Below are 23,430 nucleotides of genomic sequence, written 5' to 3' on the forward strand. Positions count from 1 at the left end.
GAAGCTGATCAAACAGTATGGCAGACTATTGACAGAAAAACATTTGTACTTTCTTACACTTCCTCTACAGGACTATTGTGGAAAGAACTATTGGAGTTCCCATTTGAGAAGGAAGTATTTTGGCTCAGTGACATTGAACTAGGCTTCCTTAATTGTCACCTGCTGTTTTTGTGCTGTGCTTTGCTTCTGATCTAACCAAAATGACTGCCATTCTGCCTCCTAGTAGAAAAGGTGCAGTAAGTTTTATAAGTAACTCCACACAAAATCTTCTTCACTAACACAAAATGTTCTATTTCTACCCCCTCTTTCTTTACAGAGTTCAAAAATGATAGTTGATAAACAGTGAAGCCAGAATGGAGGTGGTTCACTTCATTTAACACAAGTTTCATTGGTTATTATGGTGCTTTCCAACATGCTTCATTCAGAAATATGCCTGATGGTGTAAGGACAATTCCAAGGCAAATCGCGCGATGAACACTAGCTTGAGGCAGACGCTGCATATGTGAGAAATATTTTTTAGTAACAAACATTATTAAAAAGTATCCATTCCATATCAAAGCGTTTAGCCTACAGATTTGACATAGGGAACGGGTGGGCTCAATATTTAAAGAAAATGAGCTCAGAAGGCATCTCTAGCTAAAACTGGATCAGAGAACCAGTTTCTCTCTACTCCACGGAGGGCTACAAATGTAGCTCAGCCTAATGGATGGCTTTTCATTTTATTCTGTACCTCCCAGTAGCACTCTTTCTTCTTAAACTGCTTTGTTTTTCTTGGAATCTTTGACGCTGTATTTTTCAGGTTTTATACCTATCAGCCACACTTTCTCAGGCTCTCCTCCTGGCCCAACCTATTTAAATGACAGCAAATTCTGGAAAGACTTAGAGGCTCGATCTCGGTCTTCTCTAGCTACCCTCACTCTTTCCTAGGGTATTTATTACCTTCCAATTATCCCTCCCTTTCTCTCTTAAATATTGCCTATATGCTAATGATTCCTAAATACCTATCTCCAGCTGAGACCTCTCACCTCAAAAGATACCTCCAATTTGTTACATATAAAATAAGGCCCTCAGTTCCCTTCAAAACCATTAGGCTCCCCCATCAGTCACCGTCTCTGAATATGGCAACAACATCAATTCATTGTGTCAGGCTGTAAACTTAGAAATTGTCCTTGATTTTTCTTTTTATCTGAATTCTCTATTCTGATCCATTAACAAGCCTTGTCTCTTCTGCCTCTAAAAAGAATACACGCACCTGTTTACTTCATGTTCATGATTACAATTTTCACCCGAGCCATGATCCTTGCCTTCTGGCCATTACATTCACATCCTAACTATTCTCATGCCTTTCAATCCATTCAGTATGCAACAGCTAGAATTATCTTTAAAAAAACACAAACTAAATAGCACTGTCATACTTAAAACCCTTCAAAAGCTTCTCCTTTGTTTAAAATACATCCAACCTATTTCCATGTCCTACAATGGACTACATGACCCAATACTCTTTGCTAATGGGAGTCTAATGGCCTCTCTCTTTCTCACCCACTATCTTTCAGATATATTGGCCTTGTTTTCCTATCTGAAATAACAAAGGCCCTTTTTATATCTCTTGGTCTTTATACTTGCTGTTCTCTTTATCTGGAATATTTCCTCCATCTTTTCACATTTTTGGTTCATTCTTATCCATTAGGTTTGAGCTCATATGGCACTGCAGATGCATTTGTTGATAATCCTATTTTTAAAAACCCACTCCCTTCCCCTTCATCTCACAGTGGCTTATATCCTTTATATCATCTGTCACAAACTGTAATTATTATGTCTATTGATCTATTCCTTTGCTATGATTTGTCTCTCTACCATAATGTAAGTACTGCAAGGGCAGCAACTTTCTCTAAATTGTTTTTTTTTTTATCACATACTAACAAATAGTAGGTACTTCATATTTGTTAAATTAGTAAATGAATGAATGAACAGATAATTATGGCTGCTGGGAAGAAAGTTTCACTTCAGTGATGTGAACACAGAATTAGATTCATGTTGAAAATTGAGAACTGGTTCGAGAGGAACAAAGACTAAATCAGAGAAGAGGAGGCAGTACTTATCTCCCTCCGAAATTACATTAAAGAGATTCAGTTTGATATTTGATGACTTTTCAGTGAGCATCAATTATGGACAAGGTATTTTATTATGTTTCCTCATTTGACATTCAACACTCTCTTCTGAGTTAAGAATATTGCACAAGGTCATATAACTAATAATTGATAGTTCCAATAAAGCAGAGAAAAGAGACTTCTAAGTTGACATCCTGGTTCTCTCATTTTGTGACACTGGACAAGCTTAAACAGACTGAGCCTCAGCTTCCTATTGTACTGCAAAAGTTTGTCTTAAATTGCTGATGGCACTCTAAAAAATGAGACATGATTTGCATAACATCTCATGTTCTAGGAAATGAAACGGATTATTTTTTTAAGTAGTAGGCAAAGAAGCATTCAATTCTAAATTAGAGAGCATTAGCAGGTTAATCAGGAAGCCTATGAGTGACGATGACAAAGTTAGTACATTTTTAATTCACACTGAAAATACTCAAGCTAATACTCAAGGCACAGGAAAACTAATGTTTTATTCATTGTTTCTAAGCCTTGGCATAGACTCTACAAAATACCACAGTGCTTTACATAGACTAGATGTTCAAAAGTTATTGACTGACATTTACATAAAAATGTGTTCAAGTACTCTCTGACCCAGGATAGAAAAAGATAACCCCTTAGAACTTGGATGAAGCACATTTCTCAGTAAATCTGTACGAAGTGTTTGAATCCACGGCAGGCTGGAAGAGTGAAACAAATGAAAGCCTTGCCATCTCACTACAACTATGACCCAATCATAGGTAGGACCCTACAACTACAATTCTAAGAGCAGTTCTTTCAACTAAGATATGAGAATGAGAAAGGGATTCAATTAAGTAACAAAAAATTGTTAATACTATATATATGCAAACACATCTAAAAAACAATATGGTCACTTACAGAACTACCGGGTGTATGTATGTGTGTGTGTCTTATTTGAAAGCCAATCTCTTTTGAACAGATATTAGTAACATCAAAAAATGGGTAGAGAGAGGGAAAGGTGTAGCCTCTGGTTTCTATTTCAATAGTTGGATGTTCATTTTACCTACCTGCAACTTTAAAACTTCTCTTACTTTTCAACAGTTGGACAAGGGTTAAAATTGATATGCTAAATAATACATAGCTACATTTCTTATCACAGCTTCTGGTTCTTGATTTTCAAATTTTGGTTTCTCTCAAATACCTTTCCTTCAGGTTAAACTCTAGTAACACAGATCTATTGATGACTGTGACCTTCAAGGTTTAACTAGCTCAATTACTGTATACTGCAAAGTCTGTCTTGCTACCCAAAACTTCACACCCTATTCAGGCTCTGGTCTTATATTGGCCAACATGGGCCCCATTTCCATTCTCATCATGATGGGAAACTTACTTCTTACAAAGAAATGTCTCCTTCAGAATAAACAGGTCAAGGGGCACCCGGGTGTCTAAGTCAGTTAAGCATTTAACTCTTGGTTTCAGCTCAGGTCTTGATCTCATGGTTTGTGAGTTTGAACCCTGTGTGGGGCTCTGTGCTGACAGCATGGAGCCTGCTTGGGATTCTCTCTCTTTCCCTCTCTTTCTTCCCATCCCCTGCTCACGCATGCCCTCTCTTTCTCTCTCTCTCTCTCAAAATAAACAAATAATTAAAAGAAAAAAAAGAAGAAGAAAAAGGTCAGATTAATGATCTTGACTCCAAGAGTTAATCTTTTAGCTATCCCTGATTTTTCTTTTCTTAGTTTGGATTTAATCTCTAACTTTCAAACACTTTTTATTACAAGCAATACATGCTTATTGTAGTAGAAAATTAAAATAGTGCAGGAGTACATAAAATGAACAATGAAAGTATCCCCACATCTCTACACTACTCCAGTCCCATCTCTAGAAAGAATACTTCTCAGAAAAAGCTATGCTCTCTATCATCCATTAATATGTCTATCTATCCATCTGTCCATGTAGGTATCCATTTATCTATTAATCTGTCTATCTAATGAGATCAAACTAGATATAAACTAGGGTGCCTGGATGGCTCAGTCGGTTAAGCGTCCAACTCTTGATGGCTTAGGTCATGATGTCACGGTTAATGGAATTGAGCCCTGCCTCAGGCTCTATGCTGGCAATGCTGGGCCTGCTTGGGATTGTTTCTCTCCCTCTCTCTCTACCCCCCTCTACCATTTGCATGCTTTCTCCCTGAAAATAAATACATAAACATTTAAAATAAAACTGGATGCAAACTATCTACATATCTACTTTCCTAAACATCTTCACAAGATGTGCCCAGGTAGTAGAAATTCAAAGCCTTCTCCTAGAATTCCTAGGCTCTATATAATTTTTAACAATGAACTGGATTTCTTCATGTCTTCATGCCCTCATCTATAAAATGGGAGTAAGGCTTTTAGAAGAATTAAGATAAACGTAAGTGCTTAGAAAAATGTCTATGAAAAAAAAAGTTTTCAGCAAAATGCAGCTGTAAAATGTATATACACATACATACATACAATTTGGCCTTTAAAAATTAATTTTAGGGGCACCTGGCTGGCTCAGTCAGTACAGAATGTGGCTCTTGATCTCGGGGTTATAGGTTCCAGCCACATAATGGGTGCAGAGATTACTTTTAAAAAAATCTTTAAAAATTAATTTTAATAACGCATGCATTCATCCATCCATTTTTTTTTTTTTTTTTGCAATTGTTCACTGGGCACCTATCATAAGTCAAGGACTGTGCCAGGCAGGAGAGTTATAATCGTGAGCAAAAGTTAAACAAAAACCAAACAAATCTGGACTCTGATTTTACAGAACTTCTACTCCAATGGTTGAACTCTACCTGCCTAGCAATCCATAGTATGGAATAATACTGGAACTGCTGTAAACAATTCTGCAATGAGCATCCTCATATATGTGTCTTAGACATGTGTGAGCATTCCTACAGCTCTAATCCCTACATATGAAATCTGAGGATCAAAACTATGTAGCATTCCATATTTTGAAAGATAACTCCAAATACCCTATATAAATGTTTCCAAGTGGTTCATCCACCAAAGGAAAAACAAGGCCTATTTCCATGAACCCTCATCACCAAAGGATGTTGTACTTTACAGTTCTTTAAATATTGGCAGTGTGAGCTTATTTTTGATTGGTTATTTGTCATTTTCTCAAGAGAATATCCAGATCATATTGGACACTTTATAAATATTGTTACAATGTATTTGTTCATAGTAACTCTAAGAGTTTTATCATAGTGAAGTTATTCTTTACTATCAGTATGATTCCCCAGTCTGTCATATATTTTGTTACTTTTTATTGGTGTCTTTCACCACAGAAAATATTTTAATTTCTGCATTGCTAAATCTGTCCATCTCTTACTTTACGGCATCTGTGGTTTTATATCAATTTAACATTAAAATAATCTTCTACATGTTAGTGTGTTCTTTAAAGGTTTACCTACTCACATTAAGTCATTATTATCTGAAAATTATTATTTGTTGTGGAAATGGGTTATCATTACGTTTTTCTTTCTAAACAGTCTCAAAGATTTCATATCAATTTGCTAGCTAACCTACCCTTTCAGTTTAGGTATGAAAAGACACCCTTAAATAATAATTTTAGCTAAATAAAATAACTTTCATCAAAATATCTATTTTATGTTATTTCTTTATCATGCCACACTATGTCAGTATAAAATTTACCATACCAAGTCACCTATTTAAAAATAATTCCTTGACTATTGCATCTTGACAACTGCATCTCCCTTCCATGTTGTGTGATTATTTTTAGTGTGTTTGCCCCTCACACATTTCTGCCCTTTCTTCTGTGCTTGTTCCCTAGGTGGCTGATCCCTTCACTATACATCTCCTGGGATTATTTGCTGCCTGGATTCCAGGTGAAGTAAGCCAATGGGAAGAACTGGAGACTCAAAGATAGGGAAAGAGAAAGCCGGGGAAAATTCTCTCCATAATTTCTCTGCTTCAGAGCTGCATCTTATAGTAGCTGATTCCTTCCAACAATTTCATTTTCCAACGTGTGGATCTGCCTCCAGTAGTGCAGCTCTCACCAGACTCCATCAATCTTCATTCATTCTTTTGTTCCTCTCTCCCCCTAAGCCTTAGGGATAGCAATTGCTTCCTACTGTTGTTTCTCTTTTGGTGACTCACTTTCACCTATTTGTTAATATATTATCTGTCTCTAAGTCATCTTTTTATGACATTCTCTCCATTTCAGCTACCTGAAGTAAATTCTATTTCTTGCTTGGATTCTGTTTATACCCTCTAAAATAAAAGGCAGAGAGATTATATGTGTGTGTATGTGCGTGTGTGTGTGTGTATACATGTACAGATTAGATATGCATGTATATATAACTACATCTTGATTGATATTGTTTTTGAATGTGCAGATTAACTTAAAGAAAACTAGCAGTTTCACCATATACACCTCTACCTTTCCTCATGTCTTTATTTACATTCTTCTAATTCACACTGAAACTTCGTCCAATCCTTACACTTTCCAGTGTAATTTGCTTCTACAAAAATCTATAGATTTTGGAGATGTTCTAAATAGGATTATATTACTTAAGTTTTCTAATTGTTAATATACTTTTAAAAAGGAGAAACTCATATTGTTCTCAAATGATGATATTTATCCATCTTTTCCAATATACATATCTCACATTTCTTTTTTTTTTTCTTATCATATGACATTTCCTAGGTCCTCCAGAACAATATTGAACAATAACACCAATGAGGAGTATCTTTGAACTGTGTATTATTTTATTAAGAATTCTTCCAGCATATCAAGAGAAAGAAAGTTTCCTCATATTTGAAATTTTTTTTTTTTTCAACATTTATTTATTTTTGGGACAGAGAGAGACAGAGCATGAACGGGGGAGGGGCAGTGAGAGAGGGAGACACAGAATCGGAAACAGGCTCCCGGCTCTGAGCCATCAGCCCAGAGCCTGACGCGGGGCTCGAACTCACGGACCGTGAGATCGTGACCTGGCTGAAGTCGGACGCTTAACCGACTGCGCCACCCAGGTGCCCCTAGTTTCCTCATATTTGTGGATTAGTAGCAACTTTTCTCAGGACTTGGTAATGAATTTTAGCAAATGATCTTAGATACAGTATTTTTTGTTTAACTGGGAGTATTGACTAGTATGGTTTTCCGACCTTCTTTAATAAACGGAAGAACAAAGATTAAATGTTACTTGTTAACTGTTCTGCACTGTTTTTGAATATCACTATTAATATGAATGTTATTTCACATAAATGCATCATGTGAAAGCTCTGAATTTCATCCCTTTAAAAACTCTCCCTTAGTTCTCTTTAAAATATATGGCAAATACAGAAGCAATTTTCACTTTCTGCCAATATTTTCTCTAGCTAAATATGTTTATATTCTAGTTTAAAGTGTTAACAGTTAATAAATTTCCATGTTTACAAAGAGCTTCATTTAAACAACATTAATCTTTAGTTGATGTATCCTTAGAGGGGGGAGGAGCTATATCCCTAATAAAATAACAATTTGATTCATTTGTCTACATAAATAGTCACTCACTTGGAGAAAGCAGGAAAGAAGCTGATTCAGAATCCCTAACTGTAACTGGACACAGGAGGAAACAAGGTGAATCCCTATGCTTCTTTGGTCATGATTACCATAACAATGACCCTGAAGTGATATCCCCATTCATTATCTCTCTTTGGATCTGTATAAACAAAGAAAATAGCTTGAAATACCAAATGCTGCCAAGATGCAGATAATCTTGATAGAGCTCAGCTTCTAGAGGTTTAAGTGAGTCAAATGCAAATTAGCCCTTCGCTATGAGATTCTTTTTCAATTTTAAATGTGTTCTCTGTATGGCTGCTGTATGTTGCCAAGAAATTAAAGTCAAGTAATTCCATAACTCTGGGTCTTTGTACTAAATGAACTGAGAGAAAAAAGAAACCCAAGGGTTACAAAGTTTAAATTAATTATGATTATATGTATTTTCCTCCAAATCTTAATGTGTCGTAATGGAAATACAAAATTTAATTTGGGCAGAAATGAATCTTTTGGATTTTGTATAGATGCACATTACGCTTTGAACATACTACATGTGGACTTACTTTTGTGCTTTGATTTAAGCTATTTTCACTGCCAGGAATTCCTGGTCCTATTTATTTTCACTTATTTAACTGAATAAATGTTACCACTCAGTCGGTATTGAGGTGCTATGCAGTTGTTTTACTGAATACCATAAAGAGCTCAGGACAAAATGGCATCTTCCAACCTCTGAACTGTTACAGCCAAGTGGGTTCTAACATACACTACCTTGAAATTCAAGTTCACATACACATACATTCACACACAGTCTCAAACATATACCTGCACACATGCATAAAGAATTAAAAAACTATTTTTGAGGAACCTGAGATTCTCTTTTAAATATTTTAAGAAAATTGTGGCTTAATTACACTGTGATCAACAAATCAATGTTTTTCTTAAAGGTAATTCATCCAGAATGGATTGGAACTTACTGAATGCCAAGCTCTGGTGTTGTTTGCTGAATATCAATACTGGACAGGATAGACCTAGCCCTTGACTTCTGAATGCTTAGACTGCACATGACATAAATCAACACTAATATGTGAGGACATACAGTGTAGATTTTTCTAAACTGTTATATATTTAAATGTTTTTAATATTAAAGAGAGGCAAATTAAATATATTAAGTAAATAAAATGCCCACATATGATGATTTATTTTTAAAGTTTATTTATTTGAGAGAGAGAGAGAGAGAGAGAGAGAGAGAGAGAGAGAATGTGCACAAGTAGGGGAGGGGCAGAGAAAGAGAAGAGAGGGAGAATCCCAAGCAGGTTTGGTGCATTCAGTGCACAGAGCTCAACCCGGGGCTTGAACTCAGGAAACCATGAGATCATGACCTGAGCCAAAATCAAGAGTAAGACACTTAACCCACTGAGCCACCCAGGCATCCCCATGTATGATCCTTTATAAGGGAAGTATTGAAACAAGAAAATAGAGGCATTGACATTACTCGGATTTTTTATACGTAAACAATTAACTGCAGTCTTCACACATATACAGAATAGTGTGTCTCCTAAGTTCCTTTTAATTGTTATTACTTTTTCTATTCTTTTTTTTTTAAGATTGGAAGGGGAACAATATGAACTTTAAGAAAATGATGTCAATTCACCCTCATTAACTACTTGTGAAAAAAATCTTTAAAAACTTTTTTTTTAATGTTTATTTATTTATTTTTTTTTTTTGAGAGAGAGACAGAGACAGAATGCGAGTGGGTTAGGGGCAGAGAGAGAGGGAGACAAAGAATCTGAAGCAGGCTCCAGGCTCCACACTGTCAGCACAGAGCCCGATGCGGGGCTCGAACTCACAGAGCTGTGAGATCATGACCTGAGCCGAAGTCGGATGCCCAACCGACCGAGCTACCCAGGCGCCCTGAAAAAATTCTTTTTTTTTAAATAGTCACAGGTAGACATCCAGCTCTTCTGTCAGATAATATGAATTACTTATATTCTCTTTATCTGTTATTTGTTTCTTAGCGCACATCTAAAGCAGCAATTTCATCTATATGGGAATGTCATCTGATTCACATATATAGCCCACATATAGATTGTGCCTTTCTACAAGCTAGCTCATTGGGTCCCACATTCACTGTCTCAAAACACGTGATGAATAGGCAGAGAAAACATTTTTTACAAATGTCAACACTATTGTACAGAAATAATATAATTTTTTTAAAAAACTGTATATGCCTATCTCAATCAGATTTATTTTAAACATAAAAGGATTAGTATTTATGACTATATTTGAAATTAAAAGAATTAGATTTAGAAGCACTTGGAAGCCTCAGTCGGTTAGACATCTAACTCTTGCTTTTGGCTCAGGTTGTGGTCTCATATTAGTGAAATAGAGCCCCATGTCAAGCCCAGTGAGGAGTGTGGAACCTGCTTGGTATTCTCTCTCTCCTTCTCTCTCTGCCCCTGTCCCTCTCTCTGTCTCTCTCTCTCTGTCTCTTTCTTTCAAAATAAATAAATACATAAATTTAAAGAAAAAGAAAAAAAAGGCTTAGATTTAATAACTGACAAGTCAGATTTAAGGCACAGCTTAAAAAGATACAAAATCTTACTTCTTTAAGAAGTCCCTTAGAAAAATTGATCAAATCAAAATATACTCTAGAGTTTTTTTCTGCAGAAACTAAATGAGGTTAATAGAGTAGGCAAAGTAAACCTAATTTACAAGGCCATTAGAATTGAAATGGTTCAGATACTTTTCTGTTCAGTTCTTATCTTTTCCATAAAGTTGATTTAGGAAGAAATATGCAAGTCTCGAGAAGTCCACTAAAGTATGCTTTTTTTTTAAATAAGATTATTTCACACAAAATGGCTATTGACCATACGTTTTTTTGTCTAGGCTTTTACACAGGGGAGTTGTTAACATAATTCATTTACAATTCAGTTAGCAAGAAAACGTGTTAAATTGAATTTTACCCTGAAACAATAAATTAAACCAATGTGAAATATATAACACCCCATAAAATGAATACACACTGATCAAATTATACAGCTGAACTATGTAGCTCACATATCACAGGACACTGAAAATACCACCTCCATATAGTCATTAAATAAGTCTCAAGATCTATAGCACTAATTAATAACTTTGGGTCATATTATCACCTTATTCTGGAGACTTCTGACGGTGAATTAAAATAGTAACCTTTTCTTATAGTCTACATCAACAATCATTCAGTTTTTTCTAATCATAAAAGCCTAAATATACAATGTCATTCAGATGAAAATACATTTTAACTTATGTTGATTATCAGCAGCACCTTAAGCATCTTCAAGTAGTTGTAGAAAAAGCTATCAAAATCAGAATCCTGTTTTGAAGTTCAGAAAGCTCTAGTAAATATCAAATAACCTTCACCAGAGTCTATAGACAATAAAAACAAAGTACAACACCTTAGAGATGGTGCTTAATAAATAGTCGTTGCTGTGTTGCAGCTATGTAACACAAATCAAATAAATAATACAATTTTAATCCTTGGTTTACACTCTAAACTTTATTCTTAGCCTTTTCTGCAAAGGTTGTTAACAGGAAGGTTTCCTCTATTCATGTTGAAGCCCTTAATATGCAATCTTGTGCTAAGAATTCCAATACATTAGATTTGAAAGTACGGCTTGAAAGGGGGTTCCCACTGCTGAGTGCCCTGTCTATCATCTATTTTATCTGCGATCTACTGTCTAACTATCAATCTATCATTTTCATTTATGATCTCACCACCTCTAATATTTCAGACTAGGGTATAGATAATGTATGTATCTTCAAGTTCATATGTGCACTGCAATTCTAATAAATCATATGACATATGCTATGACAATTTTTCCCTAGACTATATGCAGTTCCTATAAGAAATGTTATCTATTGTTTTAAATTAACATTGAAGATATCCTCACATATTTTTGCCCCATATATATGCTACACATCTATTGCCACTAAAGAATCTACGCAGTCTGACATTTATAGGAATGAATGACACTGCAAGAAACTATCTATGACACTGTGGGATTATCAAATCAACCAATGAACAAAGTCATTTTCTTTTTTGATCAGACCATTAGTGTGATAGATAAGAAAATGTCATACTCACAGTGTAGCTTATCAATGTCTCTCATAATAAATTCACATACTATGTGCACATAAGTTCATATAGCACAGTATTGAGTCTGCACTAGAATAAAGTATTTTAAACACACAGTATTTTAAGGATACAATACCCATACACAAAAACTAATGCAAAATGGACCTGTGTCAATGTTAAGTGATAGCTAGTTGACAGTCATGTGACTGTCCTATAGCCTGCTTCTGACACCTATATCTTGCCAATGACTTAGGATGTTGAGCCACAAAAATGCAGCTATTACAATAAAAATGTTACCATCCTAGAAAGAATAGCTCTTACTATTTATAATAAAATATTGCTATGAATGTCTTAACTGAAATACTGAAACCAGTAAGATAAAAGTTAATAGGTAACAAAGTTGGGAATTAATATTAGAAAGAACAGTTACAAGAATTGCATGGATTCAAAAAATATTTTAGAATCAGGCAATTGGAAGTCTACTCTTAGCCCCAAATCTTACGGAGGTATGATTACCATGATGGTACCAAAAGCCAGCCATTTGAGTAACGGTTTGATATGCTCATCTTAGAGATGGTAGAGATCTAATGACCTCTTCAAATAGTGGAAGATGATCATAGTACCTCTAAATGTAAGTAGAAACAATGTGTGAATGTTACAAAGATACAGATGTGTGCTCAATATAAGAAAGAACTTGTAAGCAATATCACTTTTAACAATTAGACTTGACTAGTGTAAGACAGGATCTGCTTCAGGAACACTTCAGATTGGCAGAGGGATTCAGCAGGGAACTGCTTTGATTCCTGTCATCTGCACTAGAGTAGGTGTTCTGCACTGCTTGATACACTGGCTTGAAACACATTATTTCATTTACTCCTTTCTAAGAAATCTGTGAAGCAAGGCAAGTAAGAACCGTATCGAGATGAATTCGTGAGACGTAGAAACTAAAATGGCTTCCCAAGACCACTGAGCTTGTAAGTAGCAGAGCAGAACTACTTCCAACTCTAAATTCTGATTGATGTTCAAGCAATTAACAGGACCACTTAGCCGATTATTTACTAGAGTCCTGTTTACACCTCTATAATCACCTGAATTAATTTTTTCATTTTATGTCAGGCCTCTGCCTGCATTGACGTGACTGGTCCCTGTCAGTGTGTAATAAAATACTTGACTTTCCCATGTTGCATTTTTTTAAATCAATATTTCATAGGACAATACCTGCAAATATCTCCTCTAATTTAGGATGCATGTTAACCTTCATAAGAGAAATAAAAATTGTGTTAAAATTCAAGTATTTCTGGATGATTGTCTCTTGAACATTTTACATATTTCTATTACACATAAAACATTACATATGACCAATATATATACCCACATATATGCCTATTAACTTCTTAAATATATTCCAATTCACTTTCATTTGCCAAATTAGGCTAATGCAAACCAAAGTTTTAGAAAATGCACTACGTAGGACTCTAAGCGTACTTGTGTTTTCAATTTAAATAACTTTTTTTGTAATGAAATCTCCATACTTTACAAAGGGCATTATAGCCTGTCAGGAAAAATAATGAGCTTGTATTTCTCAGCTGTGTATAAATTGCATGCATTTTATATTTCTAAGGAGAGGCCTCTATCAATCAAATTTTTAGAGAATGACAGTCCTCAGTTAGGCAGTGATTGTTACTGAAGCTGATAAATGTTTACCCTTCATTGGAGAATGACAAATAGCCGATGACAAGACTGCTTTTCTGCTTTTCTGCTGCTTACATTAAAACCTGTTTAGGAATATGAAAATTCAAAAATGTGATTTCAATGTAAAATTGCTTTCAAATTTCTTGTTCAGAAGCTTGCCAGACAAACCAGAGGGCCATTTTGGGAAGCAAAGAGATATTACACGTGTAAGAAAAACGAGTGAAGTATAGATTAAAAACCGATACAAGCCACTGTTGTGACATGGACAAAATATAGTAAAATATTGTTAAATGATCACATTGCAAGGGCTGCAATCAAATGTCTTTTCATAAATGGAGTCCCAGAAAACTTTGTAGGCTGTTTGGGGCAGGTTTAACAGCAGTAGTTTGCCCAAAGCAGGCTAAAGTCACTTAATCCATGACCACTTTTTATACAGAGCTGATATGAACTTAGACAACAGAAGACCACAGAAATGTCATGTTAATATTCTAACCCGAGCTAAATCACATAAGCAATGAAACTTACCATATGTTTCACCTCAGCCTATGAAGAATGTGATAGTTCTGCTATTAATTGACAATCAATCAGTAAAGCAGTTATTTTTGAAATTATATAATGCACGGAAAATAGAATTTTCCTGCTCCTCACCTGACCATGTTTTTTAAAACCTCTTGGCTTAAGTGAGAACTTCCTGTTGAAACCGCTTATTCTTCTTAGCATTCTTAGCCTTTATATCATCATTTTTAAACCTCCCTTCCCTTTCCCCAGTTCTACGATGAGATGGTGAAAACTTAATGACCTCTTCGAATAGTGAAAGGCAGTCATGGTTCCTCTAAATATAAGCAATATCAAAGCGTGAACGTTACAAAGATACAGACGTTTGTTCAATGTAAGAAAGAACTTACAGGTACTATCACTTTCAATAATTAGACTTGACTAATATAAGACAGAATCTGCTTCAGGAACACTTCAGATCGGTAGAGGGATTCAGCAAGAGAATGCTTTGATACCAGTCATCTGCACTACAAAAGGTGTTCTGCGCTGCTTGATATATTGGCTTGAACTATATATTGTCTCTTACTTTCAAATGCATTATTTCATTTTCTCCTCCTTCAAAAATCTGTGAAGTAGATGCAATAAGAACTATATAGAGATGAATTCAACAAAACTTCAAGAATAAAAATGAAATTGTTGGAAGTGTGTATTCTACTTAGCTTTCTTTCATCATTTTTAATCTTCCTTCCCTTTCTCCAGTTCTGAAATAGAAGAAAGCCTGACCTTGGCCACAACCACCTGAATACTTTGATAGTCTACTTTAATTTTTCCAAACTGAAATCATTTTATTTATTCATTCATTCAAGAAATATTTACCAAATGCCAATTGTTCCAGGCACTGAAGTGATAGGGCACAACTGTGAACGGAAGATTCGATGGATAATTTCTTTATGGAGCTTAGATTCTAGCAAAAGAGACACACATGCAAGCAAGTAAAGTCAGTACTTTGTACCAAGTACTATTACAGGGAAAGCTGGATGTGCCAAATATATAGGCTTCTGACACAACTTCCAAGCATTAATCTTGCACTTTAACCTCAGGGCCGTTGCATGTGAATGACTATTTTGGCCCACGTGCCTATATATTCATATTCTGTCTCATTTCAAAAACTGATTTGTGGTAGCTTTGCATGTTGAATGATTCTCACAAATTATTATAGTGTCCCTCTGTCTTATCACAATCCTCACCCCCCAAAAATCTCCCTTTAACATTTCCACAGTTTCAAATGTTATCTCAAGAGACCCTTTTTCTTTCAATTTCTACTAAAAAGTAGTGTTTCACGCTTCATAGAGGATCATAATTATTAAGATAGAGTTGTATCTTTGTGGTTATATCTCACAAAGAACTTTTCATTCTAAGAAGCTCAGCAGGCATGTGGGTGGTTCAGTCGGTTAAGATCACAACTCTCAGTTCATGGGTTCAAGGCGCGCATTGGACTCTGTGCTGATGGTGCAGAGTATGCTTGAGATTCTCTCCCTCTCTTCCTCTGCTCCTCCCCTGCTTGTCCTTCCATGCTTTCTCTCGCCACAAATTTTTTTTTAATTTAAATTGAGACAGGATTGATATATAATAGTTTCAGGTGTACAACACGATTCAATATTTGTACATACTACAAAATGCACACTATAATAAGTCTAGTTAATATCCGTCACCTCACAGGGGTGCCTGGGTGGCTCAGTTGGTTGAGCATCTGGCTTTGGTTCAAGTCATGATCTTATGGTCCTGATCTTATGGTCCTTGAGTTTGAGCCCCACATCGGGCTCTGTGCTGACAGCTCGGAGCCTGGAGCCTGCTTCAGATTCCGTGCCTCCCTCTGTCTCTGTCCCTCCCACTTCATGCTTTGTCTCTGTCTCTCCCTCTCTCAAAATATAAACATTAATTTAAAAAAAAATCCATCACCTCTCATAGTTATAGTTTGTGTGTGTATGTGTGTGTGTGTGTGTGTGTGTGTGTGTGTGTGTGTGTGTAGAACTAATTGTCAAATGCAATTCAACTTTTGCCTTGTTGTCTGGGAAGCTGTTCTGCTATCCTGCAGCTAAAACTTAATCCTGTTCAACTTCTCAATCTTTTTTCCATGAAATGTTAAAATATTTTGGGGGCCCACTTTGGTCTTCTCTGATATATTTTAACTATAGTAGATTGAATCACTTATTGACACATTTACCTAAAGCCACCTTACATTTTAACATGTGTACATGATGACTAAATTTTCCCAAAGCTAAACATGTGATTTAATCAGCACGACTTCAGGCCAAATGTTAAGCACAGGTCAAGGACTATGCTCATATAGAGCACAGGCTGTGCTATACATATTTTAGTTTTGCCATTGTGCACAGAAAATTATTGAATATATAATAAGTTCTATGGTGAACGTTTAAAAAATGTTGACGGACTTGCTAAAATGACTTGCTTATGCTAGAAAGAAAAGTTAAGTGAATGGCATACTTACTTAATTACTAAAGAAAGAATGAGAAAATGTACTTTTTTGATCTTCTTCAATTTTTATTTATTTTTGAAAGGGAGAGAGTGCCAAGGAGAGGTAGAGAGCATGAGAGAGAATCCCATGCTGAGTGTGGAACCCAACGTGGGTCTCAATATTATGGCCATGAGATCATGACCACAAGCTCATGACCTGAGCCAAAATTAAGAGTTGGACACCTATCCAATTGAGCCACCCATGCACCCCTATTTTTTTTTTAAATTTTAAAAGATACCTGCACACGTGAAATTATAAGAAGCCTGCCTGTGAATCATGCTTTAGACTAGTAACAGATAAGCCTAGAAGAAAGGGTAGAGGCTAGAAGACAATGAAAGATATTGATAACTACTAAGTTTCAAATTTTTAATATATATAATGGAGAACCACTAACTATTTGTGAATAGAGAAACCACATGATTAAACTACTGTTACAGCAAGTTTGGAGGCAATATGTTGAATAGATTTCAATATGGGACAAAGAGAAAGTGTTCAGCCATCAATAGAAAAAGATTAGGAATAAAGCCCAGCAGTAGGAAAATTCACAGTCAAAATATGTGATTAGGCATCTGATAGAATATAATTAAAATGTTAGGAAAATTAAATTATTAGGTAGAAAATTCAGTGCAGGTAACATACGGAGTTGATACTGCCTAAATTGGGTCTAGAGAATCAAAATCCTGGAGGCCTTTCAGAAATTAAAATTAAGTCAATTTTATTTGACCTCAAGTAAAATATGGGAAAAACAGAAATAAATATGACTAAACCAAGATCATAAAAGGTTTTCAATACTTGGTTAGAAGTTTGAACTTCATCTTCTAGCTATCCAATAATGGCACTGATAAAAGAATAAAGATGAGCTTGATTTGAGGCAATGGACTATCTCAGAGAATCCTTCCTCCTCTTAAAATCATTACTCATTTATGAAGGGAAATAATCTGTGCAGATGTTCTTAATTAACAGTAATAAAATGTTTGTACCGTGAAGTCAAACACTCCTGGATTCAAATCCAGTCTCCACTTCCCACTAGTTACCTGTATGATATGGGAAAATTCCTTTATCTTTCTTCAAGACTTTGCTTCTGTACAGTAAATGTGGAGGTAAAGTGATTATAAGGCTTAAATAAGAAACTGCAGGTAAAGTGCCTGGCACATAATAAGCTCACCTTTAATAGTAGTTATTTTAACAAATTGATCAACTTTCTTTTCTTACACTGCTAGCGACAGAGGAGAGCTAGTAATGTAAATCTTAATGCAGCAGAATGGAAGCGAAATTAGGAGAATGGAAACCTCTGGAAACAAGTGAATATACAGATAAAAGAGGATTTGGAAAACATCCATAATAACATAAAGAAGGAGACTCAACAGAGCAGGTAAGAACTATGATATGGAAATAGATGATCTATCAGATATAGAAATAGATGTGTACAGAATTAGAGATGAAAACAGAGATACAGACATATGGAATGCCAGACTGGTAAGCCGTCCCAAATTCACAGAAGTAAATCTCTCAAAAGGAGGGGTGTAAAATTACCCTGAAATTCAATTACAATGTAATTAGTGACAGTTGAGAAAATAGTTTTGATAGAATGATAGCTTTTACGGGATTACGGTGAAATAGGTAATAGGCAAATTTGTTATAGAGAACTCATTCATTGTAACAGTTAATTATAACGCCTATATAGTCATCAGGTGCTCACAACTTCTCAGGCCCTGCTTTAAATATTTCAAATCAACCAATTAATTTATCTCTCAGAAGAGCCCTATGGCTTTAATGTAATTGTCACTTTCATTTTCTCAATGGGGAAAAGAAGCCAGAGGGTATTAAGATATTTGCACAATTTAACACAGCCCAAAAGTGGCTATGTTGGCTTTGAGCCAGGTAGTCTAGCTCCAGGACCTGTGCTGTGCCATCACTCATACAGCTTCTAAGACAAGGGTAGGGATTTCAATTTGGCCATAGGGCTGAGCCTCTGCTTACCTGAATAGGCCAGAATCAGAAATGAGGAAGATAAAAATTTTAAGTGTTTTAACACTCACTTTGTGTAAACTCTATGAGACACGGTGCCTTAAAGCAGCCTGCCCAGCTGGAGAGGAAACACAAGTATGAAATTTCCGTAATACACATGTGATCACTTCCACTGGAAAGGTCTGAGCTACTTTGGAAAAGGCACAGGGAATATTTCAAGCTAGAAAAATTCAGAAAAGATCTCCTCGGAGGAAACATTAATTAAACTGGGCCAGGAGAAGAGAAAGCCTAGAGATACTTCAGGAAATTACAAATACACTGAAGGTTGTAGATTGAGATAAATATTGAGATAAATTTGGCAAACTGAACAATATCAGGTTGCGATGTGATCATGGACAGTTTATGTGCCATTGTTGAAGTATTTAAACTGGGGAATGGTACAAGGAGTGCTTTCGATTAGGGAATTGGTTCTTATAGGGTGGTCCCCGGAACAAAACCATCAACATCACCATGAAGTCACTAAAAAGGCAACTTATCTCGTCCTGCTTTACACCAACAGGATTAGAAACTGGGCATGTGACCCAGCACTCCATATTCTAAGCGGCATCTAGGTTATTGTGATGCATGCTCAAGCATGCGAACCCCTGCATTAAGGGATCTGGTCATCAAGAAGTCTGTTCACTGGAGTTCCATTATTTCATCATAGCCCTTGAAAGCAACTTTTACTCTGGCCACCTGAACTTATCTGTGGCCACATGACTTGCTGCATCAAATGAAATGTCTACACAAGTGACGTGTGCTACTTCTAACCAGAAGTTTTATGAACCACCATGTGATTAAACATGTTCTCAAAGTTTGTGTTGAGATCACCCATCCATCAATGTGAGTCTTTGCAGAGACTACAATGACCTGAGAGCCCTACCAACCCACAATGACATGAAGCTTGGTAAGAAAACACTCCACTATTTTCAATCCTTGGGATATTAGGATTTTTGTTATAAACACATAACCTAGCCTATCCTGACTTGTCATGGGCTGGGGAAATGGTATTGAGAAGGGATTGGTTTCATAGTAAAAGAGAATGTGCTTACTAAAAAGGAGAGATTTAAGATAGCTGTGAAAGAGGGAAGAATCAATATTTCTCAAGAGTCAGAAAAAGGATATATATCTTTACATGAATATAAGAGAGAGAACGTTACTACCAAAATATTAAGAATATTTATTTCTGGGTGTAGGGATTTGAGGTGAATTTCTACTTTCTTACTTAGCCTGTTGTTGCTGCTGTTGTTATTTCAGAGTATTACATAATTCTTTAAAAAAAAAAAAAACAGAAACAAAAATGGAAAACAATAAAGTCTATGGCACAGAATTGGCCTCAAATCTCATTTTCTCCAGGGGATAAAATCTTAGTAAACTTTTTAACTACACAATTGGGTGTGTGCATTCACTACCTCTTGGGCTATTACCATGTATAGAATAATCTTTTAAGTTCTAATCACACATTATTTCTACCCTTCTCATAGTCTTACTAGTAAGACTTATGATCCTAACGTTAACGATGAATTCCCAAGTGTTTATATAGCATGACTTAGATCGCACAGTGAGTTAACAGATGAGCTGAGATTCAAACCAAGTTCTGTATGATTCTAAAACTTGGAATTTTTAATTAGATCATGCTGTTGTTTGAGGGTTTGTATGAGCATATGCATGTGTACATGTGTATGTATATATACATGTGTGTGCAGAGACATATTGTATCTTTGATAGCTTTTTTTATTTTTTTTTTCAACGTTTATTTATTTTTGGGACAGAGAGAGACAGAGTATGAACGGGGGAGGGGCAGAGAGAGAGAGAGACACAGAATCGGAAACAGGCTCCAGGCTCTGAGCCATCAGCCCAGAGCCCGACGCGGGGCTCGAACTCACGGACTGCGAGATCGTGACCTGGCTGAAGTCAGATGCTTAACTGACTGTGCCACCCAGGCGCCCCCAATCTTTGATAGCTCTTAAAAATACTTCTTGTATGTGCTACGAAAAAGACTGGATCTTTATGCTCAATGTCCTAGTATAAAAGTAGAGTTGGTAATAATTATAATTAAGAAAAAAATTGATTACTTATTATAATTCACCAAGCAGATGTTGCTGCTATATTTATTTCACTTTTTTAAATAAAATGATGCAATAAAGAATCATGACTCTTTGTAAGGGCAACAACATTGACATTTCTAGGTCAAAATAAATCTTTATGAGATGATAAATGTAGTATCTAAATATCTACAATTGGCATCCAGAATTTCACAGACCCCAATATACTTTTTTTTTCAAATTCTTGTCACCCACTCCACAGATAATAAAGCCCCTTAACTCCCTCTTCTAAATACTAAATCCTGAAATATTAGGAGCCAGACTTATCATATATATTATTTTCATTAATGGGATATCATCACCCAAGTTGATTACCATGAATCTACAGTATTATCAACAACTTTACATGCCTGCTAGATTGTAAAACAAGAAATAATGGCTCCTTTAATATAGAGAAATTTTGGCTAAAAGAGTAATACTGGGCAAAATAGCGGGTTTTAGAGGGGTTCCTTAATCCTCTGAAACTGTTTGTCAACCATTTTATATTTGTACAGATGTGCACGGGAAAGAGTTCATGGATTTTATTATATCTCCAATAGGTGTAACACTCACAAAAGATTTAGTTGCATAGTCCTGTGAATGTACTAAAAACAATGAATTATAGACTTTAAATAGGTGACTTGTATGGTATGTGAATTATATCTGAATAGAACTTCTTTAAAAATGATTAGCCTAGGGGCGCCTGGGTGGCTCACGTGGTTAAGTGTCCAACTTTGGCTCAGGTCATGATCTCGTGGTTCATGAGTTTGAGCCCCACATTGGGCTCTGTGCTGACAGCTCAGAGCCTGGAACCTGTTTCGGATTCTGTGTCTCCCTCTCTCTCTACCCCTCCCTAGCTCGTGTTTTGTCATTCAAAAATAAATAAACAAAAAAAAATTTTTTAATGAGTAGCACAGACATTTCAAAATAAACTTGTCAAGTCCAATTGAAGTTCCTTCAACTTTTGTTATCATATTTTTAGAGTTTGCATTCCATGTCAAGTGACCCTTCTCTTGATCTGACTCAACCCCAACTAATGACCTGTTCATTGCCCTTGTCTATGATGTTCTAGCTAAGCTTACTGTGCCTGGCCAATCTGAGACCAGCTTGATGACCCAGTTGCACAGGACTCTCCAATCTAGCACTTTGCTACTCCTTCTGGCTCACATCACACCACAGTTATGACACAATCAAACTATCTAACATATCCTTCAGGGTATTTAGGAGAAAATATTTATTTAGTTCTAAGAGAAAGCCAATACATTTTACCCTTGAACAACACAGGTTTGAACTGTGTCTACCTGTATGCAAAATTTGTATAAATACAGTACATAAATGTATTTTCCCTTCATTATTATTTTCTTAGTAACATTTTCTTTTATCTAGCTTACTTTTTATTATAAGTATACAATACCTATATAAAATATGTGTTAATCTGCTGTTCAAGTTATGACTAAGGCTTCCAATCAACAGAAGGCTATCAGCAATTAAGTTTTGGGGAAGTCAAAAGTAATACAATATTATCAACTGCATGAAGCATCAACAGCCCTAACCCCGCAATGTTCAAGGGTGAACCGTATTTGTGCCCATTGGAATGTGAAAACCAACAGGATTAGCAAGGTCAGAAAAGCCTAAAGATTCCATTGAAACAACGAGTAAGACAAGTAATCAGGTGCCACTGTCTATATTATGGAGAAAATACACATATCATCGGTCAAAACGTGTCATGGATAAGGAGAATAGCTGGTAGGGAGAGAAAACTTGGAGCTAATAACATAATTTAAGCAGTGGGCAAGGCCACAGTATGAGATCTTGGAAAGGGTGTGGAAATATTCTCACATCCAGCTGTGAAGCTTGTCAGGACAATTCCATGGGTTTAGTAAGAGAGTAAATGAGAGAAAAGGATTCAAGAATTATATACAACCACTATTAAAGTAGGGACTAACTTATAAGGACACCAGCAAGAAAGACACTGAATGGTAGAAGTAAGAGAAACAGGCTAGGGTAAAGAGTCTAAGCTTTGAAGAGTGGTTTTGGCTGCTTCCCACATGTGTGACACTAGAGAAGTAATCTTTTCTAAGCTTCCAGTTTCTCATCTGTAAAAGTGATAAATTTAATAATTCATTGAATTATCATTATAATTCTATGATGTACATAATATTATTATCCCCATTTTACAGATAAAGAACCTGAGGCCCAGAGAGGATAAGTACATTATCCAAGGTCACACTGCTAATAAATGGCAAAATTGAGAATCAAACAGCTGCTATTGGTACCTTGTCCATCTTCCTTCAGTCTTTTTTCATTTCGGGGCATGCTAATCCAACTTCTGCCTACCAGCCAGCTCCTGCTTCTCTTTGCCTACTGGAGTCTATGCTTCCTGAGTGCATTTGACAGACCATAAATGCCAACGACTGACTGCATAACCCTCTGCCAGGATCCCTCAAACAACGACCAGCACAAATGGGTGTATAAACCCCCGAGCTTCCTCCTCGTCTCTTCCTCAGATAACCCTGAGGTATGTGTCCCACGCTATTTCCAACAGCTCTCCAATGGTCCTGAGCATTAGCTGCTCACCATAGTAACTCTTAAAATACACTCTTTCCTGGCCTCCCTTCCCTTCCTTGTCTCACATCCTCACTCCCCAATTCATCTTTCTTTGGATTCTTTCCCAGATAAACCATGGGCATGAAGTATTCACACAGGTGTAGATCACAGAGGTGTAGATCACAGAGGTGTAAATTTAAACTACTATGTTATTGTAATTACTGGTAACATTGATAGTTTAGCCAAAATCTAGAAGGGTCTCTTATTGTTATCCTTTCTGGTTAAAAGTCTACCTGCAAGGGTTAGAATGTGGTTGGC

General features: G+C 36.0%; 1 protein-coding gene across 13 annotated transcripts in view; it reads right to left on the reverse strand.

Annotated features, from left to right (window-relative positions):
* DMD (dystrophin) overlaps positions 1-23,430 on the reverse strand; it is a 2,022,811-nt gene that overhangs the window by 1,545,100 nt on the left and 454,281 nt on the right. The window lies entirely within an intron of this gene.

Source organism: Prionailurus viverrinus, chromosome X, assembly GCF_022837055.1.
Source record: "Prionailurus viverrinus isolate Anna chromosome X, UM_Priviv_1.0, whole genome shotgun sequence".
Lineage (NCBI taxonomy): Eukaryota > Metazoa > Chordata > Mammalia > Carnivora > Felidae > Prionailurus > Prionailurus viverrinus.